Here is an 8,134-nt window from a genome sequence, read left to right as displayed (position 1 = left end):
ATAACAAGAGAAACAGAAATGAAAAATTAAATTGAGATAGCACTGTTTATCTATCAGCTCAGCAAAATCCAAGTTAGATGACACACACTTGGTAAGAATTGGAAAAGGACTCTGTGATATATTGCTGGTAGGGATGCAAAACCCTACAACTCTGGAGAGGAGTCTGGCAGCACCTGGCAAAACCACAGAAGCATTTACTCTTTGACCTAATTTTGGGAAATCTAGATCAGTGTTACTCAAAGTGTGGCCTGTTGCCAAACCCTGATGTATGAAGATTCCTTGGTAAAGTAAATGTAGAAAATTAAAAGCAAGAGTTTAAAAAAGTCTTTAGAGTGATTTTGACAGTAATGTTCATGTCTACCGAATCTAATAACAAAATATTTGGACTTGTATTTTGTATTTTTTTTTTTTGAAATTTGCTTCTCTAGTAATTCGCTCTTATTGAATTTAACTTAAGTACCCTCTGCAACAGATTGCAAATTGAAAAATAAAACCTGCTTCTTCATCACAGACAGTAGAGAAGCAAAAATAGACCTCAGAGCACCAGCAAATGTGCACGGTGATTTGCACACAAGATTATTGTGACTTTTTTTTTAAATAACAGAAGATAAGAAGTAACCCAATGTCTAGCCACAAGCAACTGCTTAAGTCAACTATGGTATATCTTTGTAATGGAATATTACGTAGTTCTAGAAAAGAATGGAGGTTTTCTCTAGATTTTGACATGGAGAAATCTCTAGTTACATTAAGTAAGAAAATAGAAAGAATATAGGATATATTCTATATTCTATAAAATAGAATATAGAATATATTCTATAGAATATATTCTATTCTATAGAATAGAATAAGGTATAGAATAATTTAATAATTTAATAGCATGCTACCTTTTGTGTAAAAAAGAGGGTAGAAATAAGAAAGCATATTTATATTTGTATTAGCATTAATATACACTGGAAAAGTAAATCAAAAACTAATTTTTAAAGGAAGGTTACCAATAAGTAGCAAAATGGTAACCATGGTTCCTCAATATATGCCTTTTACATGATTTTCATTTTTGAATATTAAAAATATTTAATATTACCTATTAAATAAAATGTTTAAAAACTAGTTTGGGGGGCTCTCTCTGGTGGTGCATCAGGTTGAAGTGCAGCACTGGGAAGCTGGCCACAGTCACTGCACCATCCCCGGCCAGGAAGCTGACCCACATGGCGTGGCAGGCCTCTCCTTTCTCACCCTGCTGCTCCCCTCAGCGGTGCACTTTCTGCTCCCTACTCTGTCTCTGGTGAATCCACTCACTGCCCCTGCACCTCTGGCCTGTACCCCAGTTCTGTATGCATAAATAAATACATCATGGAGCAATTTTTCAGTGTCACTCCCATGATTTTCCCCGAGTACAGAGCCCAGCCCTTCATGCTGCCTGGATCCTGTCACTACTGTCCTGTCCCTGGTGCCTGTCACCCCTTTCCCTGATGTTCAGGCACCCTGGGGTCAAATCCTAGCTCTTCTCCTTGCCACCTGTGTGACTCTGGAAAAGATACTTAACCTCTCCTGGCCTTAATTTCCTAATAGGGAAGTGGAATAACAATGTCAACTTCCTCAGCAGATGTAAGGATTACAACAGTTATTATCTCTGAAGACTGAGGTCAGAGCCTGGCACAGCCAGCAGTCCCAGTGTGAGTTCTTCTGTGCCCTAGAGGGAGAGGGCCAGAGGAGAATGGAATTTCCTCTGCCTTTTCACATTGTGATTTCTATTTGTCTCCTTCCGACCCTTTCTCTCCTTCCTGGCTCTGTGCCCTGGCAGGGGCTTAAGGGGGTCTCCTTTCCTTATGTGCCCAATGGGGGGCACTCACAGGAGATGGGAGGCAGAGGAAGGAGGCATCAGAGTCCACAGCCAGAGGCCTTCCCTGCTCTGGGTTTCAGCGACTGGGTGTGCCCTCCTTCTCTTCAGGCCTAGGGTGGTATGCCCACCACCCCACACAACCCCTCCCCCCAACACACACACACACACTACCAGCCCAGGCCTCTGCACTGACTGAGAGTTACATGGTTCCCAATCTCTTTTCACACCTTTTTAAATAGCTCTTTTCTCAAACTGCCCTCACAGTTCCCAGTTTGAGTGTGCTGTCTTGTCTGTTTCCCCATGTGGGAAACCCTGACTGATATAACATCTATTTGGTTATATTTGATGCAATTATCATCTCTTTAGACCCTACCTGGGGTTCTTCCTCTAGCACCCCCTCAAGACCTCCTGCCTTTTTCTCTGGCCTCCCACCCCATGTCTGACCCTCCATGTGGCCAGCTCCTGGGCTCTGAAGGTCTGAATTGAGCACATAGCCTGGGTTCCTTCCCCTCCCAGGCCCAGGGTGTAAAGTACCTAAGTCTTCAGCAGAAGTTCTATTCCCGTCATGATTTTTATCTACATATGTCCTCAAGGTCCCTCCTGAATCAAAAATTGCAGATCAACATCACTTTGTTCTGCTGCGCCCAGCACAGCATGCTAGCTATTTGAGAGGAATGGGGCGGGAAGGGCTGAGGTACCATCTGGACTTGCAATCTCCTCTGATGGGCCCACCTTTCTGTCAAGTGAGGACGGTGAGGGAGAGGAAGAAAGAACAAGGGCAGTAGGCAGAAAGATGTGTGCACAGCACACATACATCACCCAGAGGTAGAGCCTGAGCACTCGTCAGGGAAAAACAGGAAAACACTCTTTTTTTCCAGAAGATCGTTGCAATCTCAGGAGTGAGGGCGGCCAAGGTGGTGACCAGGAATCCCAGAGGTGCTCTTGCACAGCCCATTGGGCCATCTACTTCTCGGGCCTACTTTGCTCTTGGCAAGGGAGCCAGTCGGCTCTAAGAGGGAGCAGGGCTGCAAGGGATGGGGCTGGAGTGTGGGGTGCTGATGGCCAGGGTGCTGGTGAGCAAGGCATTGCAACTTTACAAATTTCAGCTGAAAAAAAATTAAAAAAACAAATTTCAGCTGAACGAGAGGTACCATATGGAACAAAGGAGAATGATATTCAATCCCCACAGGCTCTGACTTCTTGAGCAGAGTCCTAAACACCAGGTGGGTGGGGAGTGTTGACCTCCCAATTCCTAAGCATTCCACATTGTTGGAAAAGATCTCTCCTCCTTGCCCAGTGAAAGGACGGCCCGGCAGCCCCTTCTCCCCACCCCACCACAGCTGCCTGCACCAAGGAGAGTTACGTGATCAAAACAGACCAAGCAGATGCTCCCTCACGGCCATTTGGGGATATGATTCTCCCAACCCCAAGGCCAAATCAGTCTGTATGATGTATGATGGGCCAGTGGGTGGCCACATGCCACCTGCCATGTGTCTCAGCGATGAGTAGAGCGCTAAGACGACAGTGATGGGAACAGCAGACACTGGGAGGCTGACAGTTTTCCACTTTCAGGTCCTAGCCCTTTCCTCAGGTCTGACCACACCTACGAGCCCCTCCTCCCCATCCTCGTAACTCAATTCTTGTGTTTTTTGCCTAAGTCAGTTGGAGACGTGTCAGACAGGAGTGGGCTATGCGGTGAGGCCTCCACAGCACCCAGTCTTGCCTCCAGTCTTCCTAAGGTGCCTCTGAACCTGGGGGAGGAGATGGCAACACCCTGGCTCAAGTCCTTCCCTAACCTTCCAGACCAGGGTGCCCTTTGAGAAGTGAGGGTGCTGTGGGAGGGGCTGGCTGGGAGCCCTGTAAGAGGACTTTCCTTCTTCCTCCTGGCCTCGGTTAGGACGGACCCACAGCAGCTGTTAGTGATCTTTAGCCACATGGTGAAGACGAGGGTGCAGAAAGACATGTGGAGCATGGGATGTTGATGACAGGTCAGCTCTGGTCTGCCTACCTCCGGGCGCGTGTCCATGATCCACGCCACACTCTGGGCCTCTGATCCCTTATCTGTAAAATGGGGAGGATACTAACACCTACTTCATAGAGTCCTTGCAAAGGTTAAATGAGCTGTTTTGTATGGCACAGTTAAACAGCACTTGCCACAAAGTAACCACTGGGTGAGTATTGCCTACTACTCTTATTATCGTTATTGCTGTTATTATTATTATTGAATAATTCACTCCTGACTTGTTGAAGCCCCCCCCTTTTTTTTTAGGTCTCAGTTATTAGCCATGCTAATAACTGTACAGCTTGATATCTTATTCCTGTGGCCAAATACTACCCAAACAAACAGGAATTTTTATTGCAAATATATTTGCCTGATCTCATGTTAAAATAACCCTACAATTTGTTCACTGGCAATCTGATCTTCCTCAGGGTAGTGGAGTTTCCACAGAAAATTCAGAGTTTGGAAGTTTGCCAAACCTGGGTGCAAAACTTAATTTCACCTCCAGTAAAATAAGTTTAACAGCACCTTGCCTTCAAGGGAACGCTTGTAAAGCGCCCAGAATTGAGCCTGGCACAGTATAGCCTTCTATGAAATGCATTTGTTTTCATATTAATAAACCATTCAGTTAGTTTTCTCCGTGCTCATGTGTTCCCAGGTTTACGTGTACATTTGTGTACACAATAGTGCACTGAGCTTTCATTGAGTTTCTGTGGTGTGCAGGGTCCTGCAGAGATGGAGCCTGTGGGGGAGGGGAGGCCCACATGCCAGAAGTGTGGCCTTGCGCCCAGGAGCTTATGGTCTAATGGAGCAGAGGCGGCCTCCCCCCAAGAACTAGCTAGCACAGCAGAGACAGTGCCGGGGCTGGGGCGGTGGGTATGGGGCACTGAGAGCCTGGGCTTCACCCTTTCTCGGCGCTGCCTGTCACAGCATGTGGCAGGGTGCTTAGGCGTGGGAGGCAGACAGGACACCAGTTGACTCCTGCTATTTTGGGAAACCCTTGGTGATGAGGAAAGCATTTTCCCAAATCACCGGCCAGAACTCCTCTTGCATTCTTTCCCACTGCTGCCCCAATTCCCTGTGGGTCTCAGCTATGGGGTCATGCCTGAAGGCGTGTGAATACATGTGCATATATGTGAGACAAAATCACACCCGCAGGAACCCCTGAGGACTGGTGCCTTCCAGGGGATTTCTCTCCTGCTCATTTTCCCAGCGCAGATTGTGAGAAGGATTAGCTGAGTCCGTGGGAGGGGATGAGACTGCGAGTGAGAGCTAAAGGAAGTGTGAGAAGGGCAGAGGGCCAGGGCCAGAGCCTGTGAAGGCCCGCAGTTGAAGAGGGAACTTGCTCTTCTCTCTGGGGCGCATGAAGGATGAGGGAGACGGGCAGAATTCATGTGCATGTGTGAGCTGAACCCCCCTTCCCCAGAGTCCAAACTGGCCTCCTGAAAGGGTCCCCCTGCGGTGGCCTCCCCACCCCTGGTCAGAGAGCTGACATCTCAGACCCCTCTTCAGGGGGTAGAAGTGGAGCTGCTGCACTGAGGACCATCAGATGGATGATTCATCGTTCCACTCAGTATGAAGCCGAATGAGGCCCTCAACCCTTGGCAGTTTACAGTCAACAGTTCTAGCAAGGAGACAGAAGCAAGACTAGAAGATGAGCAGAAAGCAGGCTGTGTGGTCAGAAGAGCGAGGCAAGGCGTCCTGAAAGGGGATGTGAGAGTGACAGCAGGAGGGAGGCTCAGCTGCCTCATGAGCAAATACAAGGACCTTGAAGGAAAGAAGGGCAGAGCCTGGGCAGCCACCGGAGGGGAAGAGCATTCCAGACTGACGGAGCAGCAAACGGCACAGGCAGGCTTGGCTCTAGACCAGCCTCGCGCCACCCAGCCAGCTTGCAGGAACAGGCAGAGGGGAGCGTCGGGCCAAGAGTTTGGAAAGGAAGACTGTGCCCAAGTCAGAGGGAAGTCAACGTCTCCCTCAGCTGAGAGGACTTGATGAGCTGGGGCTAGTGGGGTACCTGGTCGGAGCTGTGCTTCTGGAAGTTAGGTGGCAGTGGGCACTAGGAGAAGTGGGTCAGCACGGACACCTGTTTGTAGAACAAACAGAATGGAACTGGGTGGCCCTGCCTGGTAACAGCCCTTCCTCCAAGAGAACCTGGCCCCACAGCCCACACGAGCACAGCTGGATCTCACCCCCCATTGGCACCCCATGGAGGACACACCAGCCAAATTGCAGGATGTGCAGGGAGCAGGAAGGAAGCCTGTAGGCAACAGGGCTGAACCACTGCAGCTGTGGAGACCACTCAAGTTACTGCTGCAAGCGGGTTCTCACCAGGGCCGCCTCTTCCTACCACTGATTAAAAAGTATAATCAGAAACGACAACTTATGATCCTAAAAGACCAGGGCTTGGGATAGACACGGCTGTCATGTATTGGGAAACTACCAGGCATGGTGTCTGCTTGTCTTCTTTCCTGCAAGATCTCCCGGCAATTTGGTAGGGAAGCTGAGGGACACCCTTGTAATCACTGATCCGAGGGAATCAAATCAGTGGCTGAGGAATATGTCTGAGGTCCCAGCACTAATTAAAAATCGAGGCTTGGACCCAGGATGGCAACAGAAGCCCAGGCTCTGGGCACCACACATGCTGTCTTCCCGCAGGAGGACAAGCTCCAGCTTCCAGGCACCCACCGTCGCCCTGGCTCACACTCTCTCCACGCAGCCTTAGGAGCTTAATTTGGTTTCCCAAGTTGGCTTCCTGACCAGGGAGAATGCTTTCTGGCTATAAATTATTAAACTGACTTCCTGCTGCAAATCAGTCTCCTATGAGTGTGGGTTCTGGAAGCAAGTTTTCCAGGTCCTAAGGGACCCTAGAGAAACACATTTCAGAGGTTGCTGATGGACAGAGCAGTGTCCAGAGCCCCTTGCCCAGGGGCAGCCAGTCCCCTCGCAGCCTCCCCTAGCCAGGCTGGACAGCCAGGGGCAGCCGATGGGAGGGATGAGACACTTTCTTTTGTCTCCACCTCAAGCTTGGTCCCTGAGCCCTTGAAGAACTTTGGAGAAGGGGGCTCAGCTGGTCCTCCTTCCCGGCCCCCTCCTGCCTTGCTTCCATTCAAAGTCTCCACTTGGCTGCCTGCCTGGGAAGGGGGGAAAAAAGAAGGAAAAGAAAAGGGGGGAAATAAGGGAGAAACCGAGAGCAGGAAAGAATGTATTCTGCCTTTGGTTTGGGGGGTTTGGGAAGGCATGGGAGTGCCTCTCACTCTTCCACCCCAGCCCAGGGCCACCGAATGCCATCTTCCCACCCACCCATCACTCACTACTTGGGGGAGCAAAGCTTAGCCAGGCTCAGCACAAAGATAAAATTGAGATGCAGATTCCTCCCCATTGCTCTGAATAGAGCAGATTGGATACGGATTTTCTTCTTTTCTTCCCATTTAGACCATCTGGGGCCCAGAGGGAAAGTTGGGACCAGGTGGGGGAGGGAACAGAGACTCAGAAAGTCTTCTCAGAACTTTTCAGTCTGGAACCTGGGGGTGAGGATGTGGGATGCCTCCCTCACCCCACCCTGTTTCCCAGGGATGTTCATTCTCTGCCTTTGCACTCTGCTCTCCATCTGGGCAGGACAGGGTTCCTGCCACCTCTGCCTTGACTAGCAAACTCCAAGTCCTGGATTGTCCCATCAGAGTTTGCCAGTCCTGCCTGTAGTCTCACCCATAAGCTCCCCAATGGCCATTAAACCCATGGGGAAAAGGAAAATAATCATAGTAAGTTTAGCAAGAAGGGCTCTTAAAGATCATTGGGTTTAAACCTGCATTCGAATGGGTGAAGAAACAGGCTCAGGGAAAGTAGGTGGCTCAAGATTGGGCAGGGGGCTGGTGGGAGAACCGAGATTAAAGAACAACAGCAAGAATCATCTTACATACCAGCAGTGTTTCGTGCTCTAGCTACTATTCCATTTAATCCACACAAAACCCCTGCAAGTCAGGCACTATTATGATCCCCATTTCGTGCGTGGAGAAAGACCAGTTAACTTGCCTAAAGCCAAACTGGTAGGCTGGAACCGAAGTCAGGCAGTTAAGCGCGAGTGTGCCCTTGGCATTGCCTCGTGTACCATGCAGGACGATGGCACCCTTTGCTCTTTGACATAGTGTGTGAGTGGAGGCTGGGCTGGTGGGCTTCTAGCTGGGGTTCAGGCTGCTTTAGTGACCATTTGCAGATGGTGAAACTTTTTAAGCGCAATCTATACTCACTCTATTTTATAACCACAGAGCCTGAACTTGCCCCTATGAATAGAGTATGTC

At 49.3% G+C, this 8,134-nt stretch overlaps 1 protein-coding gene across 1 annotated transcript in view; it reads right to left on the bottom strand.

The window, feature by feature from the left end:
* The window catches only part of SEMA5B (sema domain, seven thrombospondin repeats (type 1 and type 1-like), transmembrane domain (TM) and short cytoplasmic domain, (semaphorin) 5B), a 105,283-nt gene that overhangs the window by 38,901 nt on the left and 58,248 nt on the right, over window positions 1–8,134 (bottom strand). The window lies entirely within an intron of this gene.

This window comes from Condylura cristata, unplaced genomic scaffold (genome assembly GCF_000260355.1).
Source record: "Condylura cristata isolate star-nosed mole 26May11 unplaced genomic scaffold, ConCri1.0 scaffold00003, whole genome shotgun sequence".
Taxonomy (NCBI): domain Eukaryota; kingdom Metazoa; phylum Chordata; class Mammalia; order Eulipotyphla; family Talpidae; genus Condylura; species Condylura cristata.
The sequence above is the reverse complement of the archived record's forward strand: the minus strand, read 5'-3'. Positions and strand labels throughout refer to the sequence as shown.